Below are 22,107 nucleotides of genomic sequence, written 5' to 3' on the forward strand. Positions count from 1 at the left end.
AAACCCAATTGAGTCAAATGTATGAAAGATGATATATCATGAGCTCTGTAATGTTTTGAACAATCAATAAAAAAAAAGATGGTTGTCTGAGAATCTTGGTCAGAATATTCAAATGTCTAATTATTCTCAGTATGAGCATCACACAATTAGTGACAGAGCCAGTACTCACACTGGAGTGAGGTTCTTCCAGGCTTGGAGTCTGCTTTGGATGGAAACATTTTAGATGGCAGAGACGGGACATCTCCTCCCTGGTGAATTTAGGTTCATTGAAAGTAGACATCCAGGTGTGCGAGAGACTTATGGGGGAAAACACTTGTCAGTGGTGAAGGGGAGGGACTGGATGGGTGGGGAGAGGCTCCAGGTTGCAGACAGCAGAGTGGTGGCTGTGAAGGGAGTGACAGGGACCAGGTGGAGCTGGGACAGCCTCAGTACAACACAGCCCAAGCCTTTACCACCGTTATGACGAGGTCTCCCTGGACCAGCGGGTGTCCTGAGCAGGGCTTGCCTGCTGGGCAGAGGTGGATGACTGAGAGCATCGCCCCATGGTCATCTGGGAGCAGCAGGAGACAAGAGGAGCTTCAGGGGTACTCTGGAGTTAGTTCCATCGTGTGGCGGTCCAGGAGGGTCTTTCTAAGTCTGCCCTGAGCAACTTTCTTTATGGCAACCACAGCAGGTAACCCACATCCCCATCTCCACAAATGCTGCTCTTGGGCCATCACAGACTTATCATGTGTCTGAAATCTTTAAAGGCCTGCAGAGGGGAGGAGCTGCAGACTTATTTTGAGATGGTTGTGTCAGGAAATGCTCCCTTTTCCTTTTCCAGTTGATGCCATTTGCTGACTCTACAGTCTGCATCACACACACAGTGTACACAGCGTCCAACAGGGGATACTGCAGGCTCTGCTCAGCAATGCCATGTCGTAACCCCGTGGTTTCTGTTCTGCATAGGTATGGTTTGAATTTGGATGAGATGAGAGCTCTGACAGTTCAGAGAGTGAAGTTTATCCTGGGTCATCCACTGATAAAACGTGCATTTCAGGAACAGGTGAGTGTCCTTGTTAATTTTCTGTGGTGGTGTGGCGTGCGTGCTTGTGTGTGTGTGTGTGTGTGTGTGTGTGTGTGTGTGTGTGTGTGTGAAAGAGAGAAATTTCATTTGGTTTGCTTTTGCGATGTATGCAGCTCATTTACCTTGTTCTGGGGCATGCTGACAGACCAGGCCACTGGGTAGGGGGCAACTTCTTCAGACCCTTTCTCTTCCCTGCTCCCTATGAACCTCACTTACCCCTTCCCTAGGTCCCCATGTCCACTTCTTTAAGCTCACAGGCTGGGGAACAGGAGAATCAGCAGAAGTAATGAAATATTTGTTCACAAAATCCATGTCATTTTAGGCATAAAGTCTAAATAGCTGATAAATAGAAATAACTCATTTTAGAGGCTTTTAATTGGAAGTGTCCAAAGTTTGTCTAAAAATTGCATTCTAAATTCAGTGATATTATTTTAGCCAATTTTAGCCTCAGGATAAAGAAATAAGGAAAGAAGATGCTGATTGAAGGTTTCCTTTATGAGGCTGTAGGAGCCATCTATTTTAGTGAGGTTTTAAGTCCATTTCCGTTTTATTCCGTTTTGCAGCTTCCTCCACATACCCCTTTTCATAAGGAGAAAGTACTGAAGCTCCTGGGGCAGCGTCTCATTGGGAGGGGCCAGAATGAGGGTGGACTGTGGCACAGATGATGTCCGGGAGGAACCGCCATCCATCAGTGACCCAGGCCCCTTCATGCCAGGTGGAGGGAGAGTCAGAGGATCAAGGGTGGCTCCTCCCCATTCTGGTGATCCCAGGAGACCCTTCTTTGTGGAGTGTAGATCAGAGTTGGGCGGGGGAGGGGGGTGTCTGGGATCCACTTGAGAATAGACCCCCTGATGAGCCTGCTCTTGAAATGTCCTAGCCACCTTGAGGCTGGCAGGGGACTATGGCATCACCCCACAGGAGCCTACAAGGACGTCCACCTGGCAGAAGAGCCCCCCACATGACAAGAGTAATGCAAGCTTGCAGAGCCTAAAATGTCCTTTCACACTAAGCAGATTGGCAAAGATTTTCAAGCCACCTAATCACCTCTTGCCGGAATGTACACATGTAGCTGTGAATGAAACCGAGACTAGAAGGAAAAATCCGGCCCTCTCTGCTTCCAGCACGTTCTCCGAGTCCAGCCTGCCCAGGCGCTGGGAGCCGGGCTGGTGGGTGAGCTCTTGGCACAAGGCCAGGCTCCTGCTTCTTTAACCAGCCCTACATGTCCGCGGCTCAAGTTCATGTCAGCGCTCAGAGCCGGAACCCCTTAATGAGGCTTGCTAATTGCTGCAAGCCTGACCTGCCGAATATGGAAGGTTAGCTTTTGTAATCCTGCCCCTGAAGCGTGTTGAGCCCTGAAGCCAATTATCCTCCTGTTTTCATGGCTCCGCTAGTGGTCTGGGATCACTTTCTGTCCTCAGCGATTGGGCACAGTTCCTTGAGCAGGCGCAGGATGGGCTCTAGGTGGCCCTCCGGTCCCCTTCTGTTAGTTACCTCGCCGATTTGGCACCTTTCTCCATGCGAATTCTCAAGAGTCAGTGAACCCGAAGGAACTCCACCGGCTGTCAGCACGGCAGGCTCGTCGCATCTTGAGGATGTCACAGGACTCAGCAGCACATCTGTGTTCGAAGGCTCTCAAATTCCACCCCATTAACAGCTGAAGGAGCTGTCCACGTCCAGTAATTCTAGAAGTGTTCCATGATTCATCCCGCCTCTTAATAAAACCATGGAGTCATGGCTGTCCAGAGAGAGAGAGACAGGCCCTCCCCTCTCTCCCTGGCCCCCGATTCAAATTAATTTTTGTGGGTGAGCCAATGCGCTCCGAGGCGGAGGCGCCACGTGATGTAGGAGGATGACGTTCTCAGGCACAGATGAGGAGGGAGCTTCATTTGTTCCAGGTCTCTATGGACAGTTCACAGGCCAAGAATAAGCCATTAAAATATTTCCACTCTGTGTTCTCCTCTCTGACCATCTGTAATGGATTTGGGATGTTCCAATAAACATAAAGAGAAAAACACGTGCGCACTAAGACACGTACGCACTACCCGCACGCAGCATGACCAGCCGGTGCACTCCATCCGGCTCCTCCTGCACCTGTTTGTAGTGACCTCACCTTTGTGCACATCAGCCAAGAGCTCTCTCGTTCCCCTCAGGATTCCAGTATTGGGTCTTGGGGGCGGGAAGGGGGCAGAGTTGTGATTCCCGGTGTCCAGATAAGGAGATAGAGGACTAGGTTGGTTGTCCGTTTTGTGTGACAGTGCTGGGGCAGGAGCTGGGACTCCTGCCTGGAGAGCCTTGTGTGAGCAGTATTCCCAGGAATACCTGTCCCTGGAAGCTGAAAGAGGCTGAGATCTACCTCAGTCATCACCGTAACCATCATCCTGAAGCTTACTGAGCACCTACATTGTGCCAGTCGCAGTGCTAAGAGCTTTAAAGGGATGATTTCTGTGACTACACCACATCCCTCATAGTATTCCTGGTTTACAGGTAGGTAACCAGAGCTGAACGGCTGGCCCGTGCTTGGTTATATAACTAGTGGGTTGTATATGTAACTAATAGAGCCCAGGTTCAAGCCCAGGTAGTCTGCTTTCTGAGCCAGCTTCTGTCTGGTGGAGTTCACCCCTGGTTGTGTGTTGGAGCCCCCTGGGGAGCTTTTTCATATCCTGTTGTATATAGGCTTTTGCTCAGGCCAATCAAATAAGCATTTTCATCTGCCAGATGATCCAGTATGTATTGGGGGTTGAGTACTGTTATGCTTTGTTTCTGTTTTAGTCAGCTTTGTGCTGCTAAGACTAACATACCTGACATGAAAAATTGAGAGGAGGAAAAGATTCTTTTGGCTCATGGTTTTAGAGATTCAGTCCATAGTAGGCTGACTCCTTACCTTTGGGTTGAGGTGGGAAGGTTGGCAGAAGGTTGTGGTAGAGGAAAGTCACTCAGTTTGAGACAGGCAGGACATAGAAAGAGCTTTTAGTGCAAAGGTCCAGGGATAATATAATCCCAAAGGTCATGCCCCCATTGACCTACTTCCTCCAGTCACAACCTGTCTGCCTATAGTCACCACCCAATAATCCATTAATCCATTGATTAGATCACCAGTCTCATGATCTAATCATTTCACCTCTGAACATTCCTGCATAGTCTCACACAGGAGCTTTTGGAGGACATGTCAACATTTCTTTCCAGTCAAGGGACCCAGTTGAGGTCAGCTTGCTCTTGGCCAAGTGTAGAAAGAGTTAGGAAGAGATATGTGAGCAGTGAAGTCCCCACCCCCACAACCATCTCCTCTCCTTTTCTGGGTGCTGATCTTCCACACACCCATGAGCCACATGGCTGGGGGCATGATATCATTACCTAAACCAGTGATTCTCAAAGTATAGTCTGAGGGCCCTGGGTGTCCTTTCTTGAAAAGTAGATGTCTAGCTGGGCATGGTGCATGACTGTAATCCAAGAGACTCTGGAGGCTGAGGGAGGAGGATAGTAAGTTTGAAGCCAACTTGAACAAAATAAAAAATAAAAAGGACTGTGGATATAGCTCAGTGGTAAAGTTTTCCTGGGTTAAATTCCCAGTACCAAAGAAAAAAAAGAAAGAAAGAAAGAAAGGAAAGTAGATGTCCAAATACAGTATACGTATGTGACACTGTATTTTTATCATAAACTTCAAACAAAGCAACATATCACAAGAAACTGAGTGCAAAAGCAGATACGAGAGTCTAGCTATCTTCTTTTGGGTTGGATCTTTAAAAAATTAGCAAAAAATGTAAAATGCTACCATCCTTTCATTGAGTCTTTTTTGAAATTATGGTTATTTTTTATAAAAATTATGCCATTTATATTAACATATAATTGATTTGTTGTTAGTTTAAAAACTAATAAATAAGTTAAAAATTCTCAGTTTTAATTACTAATTTGGTAAATTGCTAAATATAATCTGCAAAAAAAAAGTCCCATTGGAATTTTCAGTAGGGGATCCAAGGACCATAAAATGTGAGCACTGTTGATCTAAATCATCTGCATTTTCCTCAGGAAGTCCAGTCTCAACAACTTGGAGGGGAATTAGCAGAAGATTGGTGTGTGTGTGTGTGTGTGTGTGTGTGTGTGTGTGTGTGTGTGTGTATTATACTTATTGTAATTATCTATATTTGAACAGAATTTTAGATAATCTCAGAATTTTTTTTAATACTTAGATATTTAAAGAGGCATCAGGTAGGTGATCAGATCAAAGGTGGAATAATATTCTAAGGTCAGCTTACCACCAAAAGCTTTCCTGATTAATCTCTGAGAAAAGAAATAACTTTTCCCAGGAACCATTTAAATTTGAGCTTTCGTTGTATTGCAGAAACTTAGCTGATCAGGAAACATGCCACGAGTCTGAGGACACCTGTCTGTCACTGGTCATTCATGGCAGCCTGTCCCACCAGCCCCCACCCTATTGTTCACAGATACCAGCGCTAGCCCCCGCTGACCCTGCAGACCTGGCCATGCACACCTCCTCCCAACCCGAGCCCCGTTCTGGTCTTGACCTGCTTACTCAGCTCTTGGCTCTGTCTCCCTGGCCTTGGCTTCCTCCTTGGCCCTCTGGCTTCTGTTTGTCCTGGAACCCAGACTTTTCCTAGTGGGCTGTGACAGGCTGACCTAGATCTTGGTCCTATTTGCTGCCTTTGGCAGGAGTCTCTGTCCCAGCTCCAGCTCTAAAAACTTGGACATTTGCCACTTGGCCATGACTCTGGCCAGGCCAGCCCTGTCCCCATGGGATACTTGAAGGATTTGAGTGGAGATGACAGGATGGAGTGGCCTGTTTATAGAAGTCCCTCTGTGTAGATTGGCAACCAAACTGTGTTGTCATCTGTGATGGCCAAAGAGATTACTTTAAAGGGCACACCAAGGAGTGAGGAGTGATTTAGGACCTTCCCAAGGACTCCAGTGCAGCTGGAATCGTGGTGTTATTTATTCTTTGACACTGCAATTATTCTGCACAATTAAATATTTTATTTTTAAGGCTTAATTATCACTCTTGCAGTGAAATATTATGTAAATAATATCATTTGCTTATCATCCTCTATGTCCTTTCTATGTGCCAGGTGAAGCGATTCATTAATTTTACAAATATTTATTGAGCTCTTACATGAGTCAGGCAATGTTCAAAGGACACTGAAAAATGCAGGCAAAAATACCTGTCCTTGTGGAACTTACATTTTTGTGGGGAAGAGACAATAAACTAATAAACAATACATTTATGGCATATCAGTGTTAGATACTGTGGATAAAAATCAAATATAATAAATTAGAAAGAATAAAGTAAGTTTTCTCTGTTGTCAGATGATATATGTTCTTATATATAGAAGAGCCCAATAATTCAAAAAAAAGACCCTTCTAGAACTAATAAATGAATTCATGAAATGCGCAGGATAAAAATCAACATACAGAAATAAGTTGAATTTCTATGTACTAATGATGAACTATTGAAAGGAAACTGAAAACAATTATATTTATAGTAGCTCAAAAAGAATAAAATACCGAGGGACAAACTTAACAAATGAGAAGAAAGCCTTATATATTGAGAACTATAAAATATTGGTGAAGTAATTGAACAAGACACAAACAAATAGAGAGGCATCCCATGTTCATAGATTAGAAGATACTATTGTTAAGATGTCTGTAAACAACAGAGTCAGTGCAATATTTTTTTTTCCAGAAATAGAAAAATCCATCCTAAATTCTAAAATTCTTCTGGAATCTTAAGGGACCCTGAAGAAACAAAACAGTCCTCAAAAAGAAAAACAATTTAGAGGTTCCACACTTCAAATAGTGGAACCTCCAAAACTTACTACAAAGCTATAGTAATTGAAACAATAAGGTACTGACATAAACACAAAAATATAGAACAATGGAATAGTTAAAGAACACCAGAAAAAAGCCTTACATATGTGGTTAATCACTTCTGAGAAGGGTGCCAAGACCATTCAATAAAGAAAGGAAATATTATCAACAAATGGTGCTGGGACAATTGTAATGGTGTATGCTCCATATACAAAAATTAACTTAAAATAGATTAAAGATTTGGGCTGGGGCTGGGGCTCAGAGATGCTTGCCTAGCATTCGTGAGGCACTGGGTTTGATCTTCAGCACCACATAGAATAAAAATAAAGATATTGTGTTCACCTATAACTAAAAAGTAAATATTTAAAAAATAGATTATGTGGGCTAAGGTTGTGGTTCAGTGGTAGCGCACTTGCCTAGCATGTGTGAGGCACTGGGTTCGATTCTCAACATCACATATAAATAAATAAAAATAAAGGTCCATTGACAACCAAAACAAAAAATAATATATTAAAGACTTAAATGTTAGACTAAAGCTAATAAACTATTACAAAAAACCCACTGGGTGTGGCAGTGGTTTCTTTGATAGAAACAAAAACATGTTTTTAAAGATAAACTTATTTTAAACAATTTTAGAAAAAAATTTAATAAAAATTTGTCTAAAACATGAATTGGACTACATCATAGTTAGAAACTTGTGTGTCAAAGGGGCCGTGGTTTGAATGTATCCTCAAAGATCATGTGTTGGAAACTTAAGCCCCAGCATAATGCTTAAGTGGGTTAAGGCAGTCAGTGGGTTCCAGATAAAATGAGTTTGGCTACCTCCACATCCCACATGCTCTTTTGTCCTTCTGCCTTCCACCTTCCACCATGGGATGATACAGCAAGAAGATGTTTTCTTGATGTGAACCCTTGACCTTTGGGCCTCCCAGTCTCCAGTACTGTAATAACTAAGTCTCTGTTCTTAATGAATTACCCAGGCTCCGGTATTGTGTGATAGCCACACAAAACAGTCTAACAGAGTGAAAAGACAATGTTTGCAAATCAGACATCCCATAAAGGATTGATGTCTGGAGTATATTGAAGAACCCCTACAACTCAACAAGGGCAACAACAATAAATAACCAGATTTAAAAACAGTCAAAGGACTTGAAGAGAGATTCCTGCAGGGCAGATGTACAAACGACCAATAAACACACGAAACAGTGCTCAACATCACAGATCATTAGGGAAATAGAAATGATGACCACGAGGAGATACCACCCACACCCATTAGGACGGCAGTGTAAGGAAGCAATAGCAGCAGCAGCAGCGGCCAGCAAGGGTTGGAGAGGATGTGGCTAACTGGGACCCTGGCACATTGCCAGTGCCTTGGTGGAACTATAAACAGTGTAGCCTCTGGGCAAGACAATGTGGCATTTCCTTAAACAATTGAACGCAGAATTGCTGATGACCTAGACATTCCATTTATTGGTACATATCCCAAAGAATAAAATTAGGGACTCAAACAGATATTTGTATTACCATGTTAACAGTAGCATTATTCACAATGGCCCAAAGATGGAAACAACAGAATTGTCTATCAACAGTGGATGAACTGAATATGGTGTATATACAGACCTACAGTGGACATTGTTTGGCCTTAAGAAGAAGAAAAATTTGATGCCTGCTACAACATGGATGAATCTTGAAGACCTTATACTAAGGGCAATAAGCTAGTCACAAGAGGACGAATGCTGTAGGATTCTATCTGTTTGAAATATCTACAGTCGTCAAATTCATGGGATAGAAAGTGGAGAGGCCATTTCCAGGTTCTGAGGGGAAATGAGAATGGAGACTTATTGTTTAATGGGTGCAGAGTTTCAGTGTGGGAAGATGAAAAAGTTCATGGTGTACTTAGCACCACAGAACTGTATGCTCAAAATGGTTGAAATAAGTGGAGTGTGGTACACACCTGTAATCCCAACTACTCAGGAGGCTAAGGCAGGAGGATTGCATGTTGAAGGCCAGTCTCAACAACTTAGCAAGACCCTGTCTTTAAAAAAAAAAAAAAAAGGGCTGGGGTCGTAGCTCAGTGGTAGAATTCTGTCCCTTCTGGGTTTAATTCCTGGAATTGAAAACAATAGATGGAAATAATAAATTTTATGTTATGTATATGTTGAAAACATTTTTTTAAAAATCAAGAATCTAGGGGTGCTGGGAGAGTTGGAGAGATGGAGGTGCTTCAAGGTTAGGTGAAGATGCCTAAGGGGATGGGGAGTGAACTAGGTGGGTGTCATGGGAATAGCATCCAGGCGGAGGGAACAACAGATACGAGGGCCTGAGGGCAGGCGGGAGGGTCCTGGGCTTGTTAATGGAGCAACAGGGCACTGTGGTGGGAGCAGAGTAGGGGGTGATGGACCTGGGAGGTGGTGGGGAGCTGGAACTTGAGGTGCTTTATAAGAGGTTTCTTTGAAGTGGCTGAAATGGGAGGCTTGGAGGGACCCGGTGGAGCAGGATATGATTTGACATTTCTCCAGGATCCCCTGGCTTCTGCTGACTCTATGAGAGCAGGTCTGCACACAAAGATGAGTTGAGAGGGTTTTTCAGTCACCTAGGACCAAGGTGGTACTGGCTGGGACCAGACTGGCCAGTCAGGGTGATGGACGTGGCTGAGTTAGAGGCTGCTGAAGGAAAAGCAGTGGGATCTGTTGAGTGATGGATGTGAGAGAGTGGGAGAGAAGAACAGCACATTGGTTCCGTGGTGTTTTGTCTGAGCAACTAGAAGGACAGGGTATTGTCCACCAAAGTGGGGCCATCTGTTGAGAGCCACAACCAAGTCAAGATGGTGCCTGGCATTTTGCCAGAAGGAGTGGTTGAGGGGTAGCGCCAGCAAGCCATTAAGATGATGATAATTAAGTTAAGCTGTGTATAATTATTAAGATAACGATTGATTGCTGTAACTGATGATGCTAAATTGAAACAAGCTGTGTATTCAGTTGTGTATATAAACCTCTGCTGTCCGGCAATAAGGCTGTTCCTGCTACCTGGTGTGCCCGCTACTTTTGAGTTCTCGCAGAGTTCCCATTGAGTTCTCACAGAATCCCCGTTGAGTTCCCGTTGAGCTCTCGAATAAAGTTAGTTCCTGTTTGAACCTACAAGTGGCTGGTGACCTCCCGGTTATTTGTGCCCAGCCATCCAAGCAGATCTGAGGTTAAGTCAGGAGTTAGCCCTGGGATGTGACCAACAAACAGCTTGAGGAGCGTGGGAGGTCAAGGGCATAGAGGTGAGTTAGAGCTGTGAGGCTGGGTGGGTCCCCAAGGCGTGTGTGGTGATGGAGGAGAGGAGGCTCGAGGACTGAGCTTGTCTGGTGGTGAGAAGGACCAGAGAGGAGACTGGGAAGGAGCCAGAGAAGTAAAACAGGGCTGGCAGGCATTTGGCACCCAGTATCCCACTAAATCCCCTGGTAAATTCACAAGTAAATGTGACCCTCCAGTTTCCAGGCCCAGGTAATGCCTAGAGAGAGAAGTAGCTCAAGAGCAAGAGCTAAAGAGCAAGGGAGCAGGGCAGGATTCCAACCAGATCTGCGCAGACCTGGGTGGCCAAGATCTACCCCGCCTGGCCTTCTGTTGAGGTGCAGAAAGAGCAGAGGCCTCCAACTTGAGATAAATAGGAGACCATCCCTGTTTCCAAGGGTCTAGGATTTGCTGGGCCAGGCCTGGTACAAATCAGCCACAGGGTGATGGCCAAGGAAGGGTCAAAGATAGCCTAGCGAGGCCAGTCAGGTGGACACTGAGCACAGCAGGCTGCTCAGAGCTCAGTGGTGACCTCGTGTGTGTGATGGAGGAGGTTGCCCTAATCATGGTACCTGGGGAGAGGCCAGTCTGACTTCAAGGGTGAGGACAAGGTGTTGTCATTTATGGCCATCCAAACATGGCATGTGGATACCATTGGTGGTTCCCAGTGGCTCCCTCCCTGCCAAAGGATAAAGCTTGGGCACGGGCCCCTGACCTGAGAACCTCCCACCAGGGCCACTGAACAGGCAGGGAGAATCAGGCATAGAGAACCAGGTACGAGTCCTGGGCCTCCGGCCCTGAAGCACTTCAGTGCTATTTCCCCCAGTTCCTGGCAATGGAACCAGCTTGGTTCTTACCTGTTACCAAGTCTGTTTCTCTGCCTCCCACTGATGCCATGAGATTTGGAGAAATGTCAGTTACAGATGGACACAATACCAAGATTAGCAAACCCTCACTGGGAGAAATGCTGAAAAATTCCTCATTATCAAGGTGATACCTGTTCACTATAGGAAAGTCAAAACTACATATAGGCACACACACACACACACACACACACACACACACACACACACACACCAAATGTAACTGGTAGCAGGATTGCATATGCAATCTGTTTTCTCACCCAAATGGAGTGGTCACAGAATAATTTTCTCACCATTTTGTGATGGTTTCAGGTTTCTGATTTGGGAATCAGTTGGACAAGGGCTCATGTCTGGCTCCTTCACTGAGAGGCTGTGGCCTGAGGCACATTTCTCACTTCTCCAGTTCTCAGTTTCTTCCTCTGTGAATTGTGGAGGCTGACAGCATTTACCTTGAAGTGCTGAGGAGAGGCGTGAAGGCATGTCACAAGTGAATGTTCAGACTGTGCTTGGGCACATATGAGTGCTGGGTGACTCCTGGTGACATCGCCTGACCAAACAGTTCTTAAATAGCCATAATTCATATTTCACAAAGGGAAATAATAACTGAGACAACATTTTCTCATGGCATTAAAATTAATGGAAAATGCTGTAGGTTTCACACTAACAGAAAACTAAACTCACACATCAAACTGGTCATGTCAATAGGATATATTCACTATTAGATGCTGTCAATATAATAATGACTTTATATGCTTTTCAAATCAATCCTGTGATTACACTAATAATTAGAAAAGTTTCCCAAGTAGTTAGGTATTTGGTAGGAAGCATATGTTGCTAAGAAAAGAGATATTAAATTTGAGATGAGAATTTGGAAAATGCTATATGTCAGAATGCTGACATATAGCATTTTCCAAATGTTGTTACAAAATGAAAAGGACCCTTAGACAGAGCCACAGGAACGCCACCTCTTACTAGTCTTGTACTGGGTTTTCCTGGAATAGTCACAAGCCCCTCAGGAGAAGAACATGGCTACTGCCTTTGCTTCCAAATGCTCCCAGAACTCTGTGCATGGAGACACTCTACCTGTGACGCTCAGAATCCACCAGGGGACAAGGGCCAGATGTGGAGGCCACGCTGACAGGCTTAGATTTCTTGCAATGGCAAATGAGGTCAGTGGAGATTTTCATCATGGAGGATGGAGGGAGGAAAGAGACACACCATGATGCTGATTTTAAAATGACTATAATGCCATCATCAGAATTTACAAATTTTTCCAACAACCTGTGAAAATGCAAAGGACCTAGGATATTTGAACTAATTCTGACACAGGACAAAGTTGGAAGACTCTCATTACATGATTTCAAAACCTAATACAAAGAGACTCAAAAGTATATGGTATTGATTTGGATAGACAAAGAGATCAAGGGAACAGACATGGAGAGTCCTTGAAAGTAACTCAAATATTTATGATTAGTTTATGGGGTAACTAATGTCTCTATGGGGTAAGAAATGTCTTTGTAATAAATGATATTGGAACAACTAGTTAAGCATATAGAAAAAATGTAGCAGAAAGATACCCTTTATCCCTTCCTCACACTATACACAATAGTACTTGGGGTGTATTATCTGCCTAAGCACAAATTCCAAAATTACAATATTTGTAGAAGAACAAAGGAAAATGTCATTGTGACTTTAGGACAGGCTAGGTCCATTAGAGAAGAATCCTTCTGTGAAAAACATCAAATATGCACAAGCCAAAAAGTAACAAATTGACTTTCATTAAGAATTAAAAGCTGATACCCATCAAAAGAAATCATTAAAGAAATAAAAAGACAACTGCAATATAGGAAAAATATCAGCAGTTTATTTATTTAGCAAGGCTTGTATCTAGATGAAAATTTTACAATAACAACAACAACAACAATAATGAAAGATCCTAGTGCCTGATATTTGGGGCAGGGTGGGGGCAGAGTCCAGCTGGGAGGCTGTTATAATAGTCCAGGCACAAGATGGCCATGGGGAGACGAGGCTTAGAATCTTGTGGAGGGTTAGAGATGATGAGCTCAGAAAGCAAGAGCCTCCCGTGAATCCTGAAACCCACTAATCTGTGCATTTTACTCTTTTTCCTCTTTATAAAATCATTTGAGGATCATTCTCACAAAGGACATAGATTCAGTAAGACTAAAGCTATAACTAAAAATTGAAACAGAAATTAGGAGAAGCAAGTACGCCAGTTTGGAGACTCATATTAGAAAATGAAGATAAGAAAACTCTGCTCAGGACTCTTGGCTGGGCACTTAACCCAGGCTGCCCACCCAGTGCAAAGGGATCCACGGGGACTTCTGACATCAGAGGAAGGCAGCTCAGATCACCACACCCAACCAGTTCCGAATCACATTGGTTTTCACTGAGGAAGTATATATGTCTTTTAGGGACTCTGGGGGTTTAGAAAACCAAAATTTTTGCAGATTTTGTAACAGAATACTAAATCACAGAGTTCTGCTACATTGAGTGCTCTGAAGAGCAGTACTTAAGGAAAAACTTGATCTTCCTTCTGTTCGAGTCTGAATTTATTAAGCAAAAGTATAAATAGCATGGGCTGTAATTTCGGATGAAATATAAGCTTGAGTAGTCTACCCATATATTTATAGAATTATTATCATTTAAAATTGCTACCAATTTACACGATGACATGGATATTGGTTTGGACTGAATGTAGCAAGTGTAAATGAAGGCAGCATTGATATAAAAGAAATGCTGCAAGAATGGATGCAGACAAAAACATGTTGATTATTGATTGATTATGACAAGTATAAGTAATTCAGTTAGTGGTGCCAGTTCAATGAGAGAGAAACTTGTCAATATTGAACATTCTTTAATTATGAACAACTAGCCAATCAGAAATGAAAGAAGAAAAGAGAGAAATTATGTATGGAGAAGATTTAAAAAATCTATACCAGTCAGGCAGTCTGTCAAATGAAGCCTAGTCTCGGGTTTGGAACTCTGGTTTGACTTCTTGAAAATGGACCAGTCCAAATGCACGCTTAGGTCAACATCACAGAATTAACAGTCAACTCCTGTTGGCATTTCCCATCAGGTCCAATAGCACAGGTGGCCATCTCGTGTGGAGACCGGGGAAGGGAAGTAATCAGCATAAACAATTTATGATGCTCAAAGATGGCCAAGTTTGGGCTGATTCTTCAGCAAATGTGTTTGCAATTTATTTCATACTGGTGAGTAAAAATGACCACAGTTTTGAATACCACTGATGACAAAATTATACTTCGACAATTGACAGTATACATTAAGAGAATGAAATATGAAGAAAACTGTGAACTGTTGGCAATTCTGAGAGACTTAGACAGTCAATTCTGAGAGACTTAGACACTCCTGAGGGTTTAAGTTTGAGCAGAGTAGGTGGCTTAAGGCAAAGGAAAGTCCGCTGCAGAGGACGACTCTCAGGAAGTTATCTAGGACACCCAGCAGGTTGACCTTAGGTGCTCTCTGGGTACAGGGTTGGTGGTGCAAAATTGGAGTTGATTTGTGAGGAAGCCCAGCCACCTGGAGTACTTAATGATGAGGACAGTGAGGGGTGGGGAGGAATCTGGATGAGGAACCTGGTCAGTCTGGTTTCTGATCCTGGCTCTGTCACCTGCCAGGTGCCACTAGTTAGACAAGTCACTTGCTTCCTTGAGCCTGACCTTTTCCATCTCCTACCTGGGGTTAGGACTGCCATAAGGATCTGTGCAACAAAGGATACTTGGGCCCTCTGAGAAATATGCAGATATCTGCAATGGTTATTTTGTATTATTTACTAGTAACCGAATCTCCAGTGTGAGCCCGAGCTGGAATCATGCAGTGGTATATGCTGCAGCCTGGAGTTATTTTAGGAAATAATCAATACAAGATGCATTGGGTCAGAGCCATGATAAGAGTCATAAATCTTGACAGTTGCTGTTTGATAAAATTAATAACGCTTGAGAGAAACATAAAAACCAACGGGAGGGGAAATATAGAGTGCATTTAGGGAGAGAGCTTATGCCAATGTGGAGACAAAGCCATCCAGGGAGGCTGGCTGTTATCCTGATAGTAGAGAGTCACTGTGCACACAGGCACGTGTGCACACCCAGGAACAGACACACACATTCACAGTTGTCTCCACAGGCACACACATACATAGGTGTACATGTTTACAACACACGCACAGGTAGGCATGCATGCTTATATAAATGTGGATGCACAACATATGTGTATGCACACATGTGCATGACTATAGTAGACGTACATACACACAGGTATGGTGTTGTGGCTGGGTCTCAGAGGGACTAGTCAATGAGGACAAAGGGCATTCATTCCAACAATGGGCAGTTAGAGTTTGTCCATTCATGGCGTCTCCCCCTTCTCAGGAAGTGCTGGTTGCCTCTGAATTGTTAAAATGTACCAGCAATGGGGGCTTGGCCCCTCTCATTTCCTGCTGGCAGAGGAGCAAGCTCACCCACTGTGCAAGAGAAGAGGGCAGTGAAGCGGGACCAGGACCTCATGGTTTTAATGCCTCAAAGCCCAGAAATGGCCTCTGGTTAGGAAAGCAAAGAATATTGCTTTACCTTAGTCCAGAATGTTCCCCAGCCTTTTCAGTCCTCTGTTTCCATATGGACATAGTCACCTGGGTGTGCATCCTGGGGTGCCTGCTCTGCTGAGGGAACTCTGGCAGGCCAGGCCAGGGCTGAGCCTGGCTAAGGCTAAGCAAAGCCCAAGCAAAGCCCAAGTAAGGGGTGTCTGTTACCAGTGCAGGCGCAGTGGACTTGCTTCTATGAAAGAAAAGAGTGTGTGAGCCCTACATACTTGTTCTCAGAAACTAATGGCTCCATGGAAACAAGAGGAAAACGTTTGCTGCAGTGGAGTGTGGGGTTGCTTCTTAAACAATGACTTTTATTGTGTTTTATTGCAAAAGTAACATGCAGGCCAGGTGCGGTGGCACAGGCCAGTAGTCCCAGAGCCTTGGGAGGTGGAGGCAGGAAGAGCCTGAGTTCAAAGCCAGCCTCAGCAACATCAAGATGCTAAGCAACTCAGTGAGACTCTGCCTCTAAACAAAACACAGAATTGGGCTGGGGATGTGTCTCAGTGATGGAGGGCCCCCGAGTTCAATCCCCAGAACGCACCCCCTCCCCCAATGTAACATGCACATATTATAATAATGGGGATTTCAAGGTCAAACTACAAGGAAACCTTGACATTGGTTCTATCATGTTTGCAGGCAGAGAAGACGAAGAATTTTGTCAGTCGGGGCCTCGTCATCGGGAAGGTGCTCTCCACAGCCGACCTGGCCACCAGTGTGAAGGTGAGCTCTCAGGCCCAGCAGCCTGCCTTCCCCTTTAGCCAGCGCACCCAATGTGGTTTCCTCTGCTTTTCTTTTCCTATCGCTTTATCCTGGTTGTAGCAATGAGTTATTTTCATGGATCTTAATTTTATGAAAACAGTCTCATCACCTTTTGTGATTTTCTCTCTTCACTTAGGTATCATCGCTAAAGTCCATCCCAATGTTGCAACTCACTGTTCTTCTTAAGTAAAAAAAAAAAAATTAAATATTTTATTTTGAAAATTAAAACTGTATTTTGAAATTATAATATTTATAGAAAGTCATAAAATTAGTCGATCATGTGAAACCCATCTCCCCCAATGGTGACATCTGGTTAGCCATAATACAAACATAAAACTGGTAAATTGACATTGGTACAATTCTGTTTAATGAGGATACAGACCTTAGTTTTCACATACACATTTGTGTGTGTGTAAGTCTGTGTGTGTGTGTGTGTGTGTGTGTGTGTGTGTGTAGTTCTATGCAACTTGACACCATAAATAGATTCAGTAACCACTAGTGTCAGGAATGCCTGACACTAGAGGCCATGTCAGTATTATTGCATCAACTCAACCTTGTGTGTAGTTCTATGCAACTTGACACCATAAATAGATTCTGTAACCACTCTGCAATCAATCTATAGAGCTTTCTCATCATTACAAAGAATCTTGGTGGTGCTACCCCTTCATAGCTGTATCCATCCCCTACCTCACCGCTGACCTTTAGCCACAACAAATCTGTTCTCCATCTTTTAGTTTAATCACTGGGGGAATGACATAGAGAGGGTAGTTTGTTCATTTTTACTGCTACATAATATTCCTTTGCATGAATATATCATAGCACTTATCCATTCACTTTCTCATGTTGCTTGCAGGAATTTGCTAATGTGAAAAATGCCACTGTGAATACTTTTGTGCATGTCTGGCGTTGAACATTGGCACAGGCTTCCTTTAGCTATTTAACTAGGCTTGGACTTGCTAGTTAGAGGAATGCCTGACACTAGAGGCCATGTCAGTATTATTGCATCAACTCAGCCCTGTCAAGAGCATACACTCCAATCCCAGGGTCCACATCCTCCCCACACCTGGAATCCTCAGGCTTCTCCTTTTTTGCCAATCCCATGGCCAAAAAATGACATCTCACTGCTTTGTGAGGAGCTCACCAAGGGTGGTGAATGGACTAGCTCAGGTAGAGGGACCTCCGTAGCCCTGCGTGGCTCCCTGAATCCCAACAGAGGCTTAATTCCAGGCTTAATCCCATGGCCCCACCTTTCCCCTCTGGCCACTGTTGGGTCTGAAAACAAATTCCCTTGTCCAGACACCTGGTCCTTTTGTCTCCAGGGGAAAGATTTGTCTCCTGACAAAGAACCCGAAGATAGATGATGGGGCAGGAAGCCAGGTTGCGTGGTGGTAAGTCCAAGATGGCGGTTATTTCAGTTCCACATGGGCATTTTCTAGGGGTGAGAATGGAAAACAAAGAAATCTGTGCATGCTGATCTGTGGGGAGGGGTCCACCATCAGCCCTTTTGGGGAGAGGCTGGCCTCCCTGTGATTCTTCCCTCCTGGATGGAACGGCTGTGGCTTTCAGAGAGAAGGGCAGTTGACCAAGAGACAACAAACAGCTCCTCCTCTCAAAAATGCTGAGGATCCCAGTCCAGGCTCATGGTCCCATCCTGGGGGTTCCTGTGCTACCCACCCCACTACCCCTCCCGACCCCCTTATGGTCTTGCAGTGAGCACAGGGACAGAGTTGTACAGGGAGTATTGGAATGAGCAGGGGTCAGACCTGAGACCTTGCAACAAAGGGCTGCCTGTGGCCCCTGCTTAGATCCTGGCTCAAGCGGCAAACTGCAAAGGAATAGCACGCGTCAGCTGGGAAAGTTTGAGGAGTGCACTTCAGGTGATGTCAGAGGACCTGTGTGATATTTTTAGGAGGGATAATGGTTTTAGAGCTGTTTTTAAAAAGTCTTTATCTTTTACAGATGCATAAAAAACATTTAGTGATGAAATGATAGGATAAACTTCCCCATAATCCTGGGTGTGGGAAGGGAATGCCATGATGGAGGGAGATGAAGTGACATGGACCTCGAAGCTGGGGAGTTACTGCTGTTTGGGTCCAGAGTTTCCTTCTGGGATGATGAGAAGTTCTGGAAATGTAATGGTTGCACAGCATTGCGAAGGGACTCAATGTCACTGAACTGTACACTAAAAGTGGCTAAAAGCTTTACAGTATTTTATCACCATAAAGATGACTTAGTTAGCAATAATTACTATCAACTCCACTGATTCCCCACACATCAGTCACTGTGGGAGATTGCTTCCTGAACTTGGAGTCCTAGATAGTGGGAGAAACCTGTGCACCCTGCCCTGAGTCTGGCCTGGAAGCAGAGGCTCTGTTCTGTTCCTGCAGGTGGCAGAGAGCTTGCCCAGGAGGGCCTGTACTGGGCTGGGAACAGCTTTTGTGAGCTCTGGGTGGATCAGGGGTTCCCACCAGCCCAAGAGCAGCTGGCAGCCCTTGCTTTTCATACGAGCTGGCTGTCAACCTGGTGTCACCATCAACTCACAAAAGTCATCTGCACTCCTGGAGCTGGGCCTCGTCCAGTCTGTGTTCCTGCAGAGGCTCTGTGTTGCCCTGAGCACTCTGGACAAACACAGTTCTGCTCACGCATCCCAGTGCTGGCAGGGCTGGGGCTGGCTCAGAGCCACCCAGAGCAACGGGCTAGGAAGGCCAGAGAGGTGCCAGGGACAATGGCTGTCTTCACGGGGGGCTCTGCATTCCCCGTGCCAGCTCAGGAGCCGCTCCATGGCCCTCCACCAAACACGTGGATGTACCCGGGGCCTCCGAGGCCCGAAGGAGCCTAATGCTTCCTCCCTGGCTGCACGTCGGCTCTCCTCTGCTCTCTACTCTCCATCCCCGAGCTCTCTATCAGTCTGCTGGGCTGCCCTAACAAGGTGCCATGAACCAGGGCTTAAGCCACAAGACATGTTTTTCCACATTTTTGGAAAGCCCAAGACCAGGCTGCTGCATGGCGTGTCCTGGTGAGGGCTCTTGTGGTGCGCAGGGTGCCCTTCTCCTTCTGTGTGTGCATGATGAGGAGACAGGCTCTGGTCTCTCTTCCTCTTCTCACATGGGCACTAGCCCCCGAGAGGGTTAGACTTTGTCTATCACTAAGGCCCCAAGTACCATAGCACTGAGGGCAACGATCCAAAATAGGAATTTGGGGGCACATAATTTGGTCCAAACATTATCCTTTCTGGGGTCACTGTTGTCTCAAAAGCTATTTTCTGTGCTTCAGTGCATCCCACATGAGACGAAAAGTCCCCGAAGGCTCCAGAGGCCCTCCAGGAGACCCGCTGTCATGATGCTGGGTAGGAGGGGCCTGGTCTGTCACAGCCCTGGCACGGCAAGCTTCCTGAGCATATGATGGACCTCCAGGGCTCCCTGTGGCAAGGGAGCAGCCAGACAACAAGGGTGCACGCCCTGTGTCTAGGAATTGCTGGTCATGGTCCAGGCCTTCCTACTGTGCATGTACCTTAGCTGTCCTTCTGTAAAGATGGTGCCGCTGTGGCCCATCCACAGGCTTCGTACAAATCTAAATCAATAATGCTACCAGGCTGGCCTGTCACAGGAGCTTGATGAATGGTGGGGACTGTGACCCCTGAGATGTGGCTGGCAGCCTCCCCAGCAGTGGTCCTGGGAGGAACTCTGTGATTGGACTGAGGAGGAACCCACACGTGTCTCTGCTCTGACTGGTCCCAGTTTCCTTCTGGTCCCCACCTGGGGGTCAGAGGCCTGCTAGGCCCACCCCTTGGCCTCTTGGTCATGTCCTCCTGCAGCTCTCAGTGCTTAGGTGGCTCCACTGTGTCCTTCAGAGGCTCCTGCCAGCCCTTGCTGGACACTCTGTGGTCATCCCCCAACCCCCGGCACCAGATGCAGAGTCCTTTCCTTCTCCAGGTTTGAGAGGACCGAGTGGGAGCATTCTGAACAGGCCCTCTGGGCACATGTGGGGACTAGGGCCTTCGTTAGGCACCTCTTAATCTCCTTGCTATTGCTTGCCCCAGTCTCTCTCAGAGGAGATGCACCTCTCAGCATCCTGTCCCTTGAGGTCTGCTGGGGCAGGACACCAGGCGGTGATGGCAGCGCGGACACACTTCCACTTAGGGGCACTTTGGATGGATGCCGGCCTCAAAATCTCCTCCCAGCTCCTCCAGGCTCCTCCTCTAAGCCGCCCACTGCAGTTGGTGGGCCTCCACCCCCTGGTGACTCTGGCTTAAGACCAGAGATCTCCCAGAGTCCTGTCTTTCCTATTCCCACCAAACACTGCCCTCAGCTTTGTCTCCTGTGTCTGTCTTGATCCCTCTGGTTCTCTCCCTAGAGACCCGCTGCCACCTTCCTACTGGCTCAGCTGGCTGGCCATGCCTCTCCCCTCCCCCACAGCTCCTGCGGGAGGCTGGGATGCAGGAATCACCTTTTAGACCCCACCAGGGGATCCAAGCTTGGTCTGGTTGCCCGCCATTCACAGAATGTACCTTTTGTGAAGGAGAACCCCACACTCAGATCCATAGTGTGGATGGGGTCTCTCAGATGCCTCCTCTGTTTACTGGTGTTGTTCTCTGAAAACTGACAGCCGGGGCTCCTCCTATAGCTAGAGAATGGAAGCTTTCAACATGCAGCGGCAACACTGTGATTCTCCTTCCTCAAGACGAGGAAGGATTAAACCTAGAAGAGGAATAACACTGTGAAAACTGTGTCAGCTACCATCCAGATTTAGGGGTGGAAGATTAAATTTCTTGTTGTTTGAGTAAAATATATTTTGTAAAACTTTACTTCTAAGATGGCTTAGGGAAAAATACACGCAACCCTTGATGTCATTTCCCTAAGCTGGCAACAGCAGGGTCATGCCGAGTACCCTCCGTGATCCTGTAGGGAAGTGTGTTGAGCGGCCAGGGCAGTAAGCCTCTTCCCAGGACACTGGGGTTCTCCAGATGAAGGGCACTTTCTACATCGAATGGGATTTGTGAAGTTTGCTGTCCCAGTGTCAAGAGTGTTTTAGCTGGTGTTGGCTTAGAGTTGATGAAGTCACATCCCATAGAGCTGAGATTAGTGTCATTGTCATAGAGCTGATGGTGTTCATCCAGGCTGCCCATGTTTGTGGGCTGCAGGCAGCTCATCCAGGTGCCAAGGATCCCAGACTAATGCCCACTCTAGACTTGCCTGAACAAAGAGGGCCTTGCTGGGCCCTGGGGGCAGCTGGCTTCAGGCGGGGTGCGCGGGACCTCTGGGCCACCTCCTCCCTCTCCTCATCCCCTGTGTGTTGGCCAGCTCATGGCAACCTGGCCACCAGCAGCACCAGGACTCTGACCCTCCAGGTAACATCTCCTTTCCCCCAGGGGAACCTTGGATGGACCCATCCAGGTCATAGGGCCATCCCTGAGGCCATCCTTATTGCCAGGGGCATGATCCACCATCAGCCAGTCCTGAGCTACAGACTCTTCCTAAAGCTGGGGACGGGGTCAGCATCACCCACAAACCATTTGGATTTATTCCAGGGGAGAAGGGCCCCCTAGAGGATCACTGGGGCATGTGGCTAGGAGGGGCCAGAATGCTGACCCTCGGGCCAGCCAGCGTCTGTGCCCCTGAGTCCTCTGTCCTTGCAGTCAGCAGCCAGCTCCCTCCAAGTGGTCCTGCTGCACAAGCCTCTTCTTCCCCCTCCTTCCCTCTTTCCCCTCTT

General features: G+C 46.0%; 1 pseudogene across 1 annotated transcript in view; it reads left to right on the plus strand.

Moving 5' to 3' along the window:
* Nucleotides 1-948: 948 nt before the first annotated feature.
* The window catches only part of LOC144371895 (acyl-coenzyme A oxidase-like protein), a 275,541-nt pseudogene continuing 254,382 nt past the window's right edge, over nt 949-22,107 (plus strand). Inside the window, exons 1-2 of the transcript XR_013431978.1 lie at nt 949-1,045; nt 16,276-16,359. The product of XR_013431978.1 is annotated as an acyl-coenzyme A oxidase-like protein (transcript). The remainder of the gene's footprint in view (nt 1,046-16,275; nt 16,360-22,107) is intronic.

The sequence above is a fragment of the Ictidomys tridecemlineatus genome, chromosome Y (genome assembly GCF_052094955.1).
Source record: "Ictidomys tridecemlineatus isolate mIctTri1 chromosome Y, mIctTri1.hap1, whole genome shotgun sequence".
Classification (NCBI taxonomy): Eukaryota; Metazoa; Chordata; class Mammalia; order Rodentia; family Sciuridae; genus Ictidomys; species Ictidomys tridecemlineatus.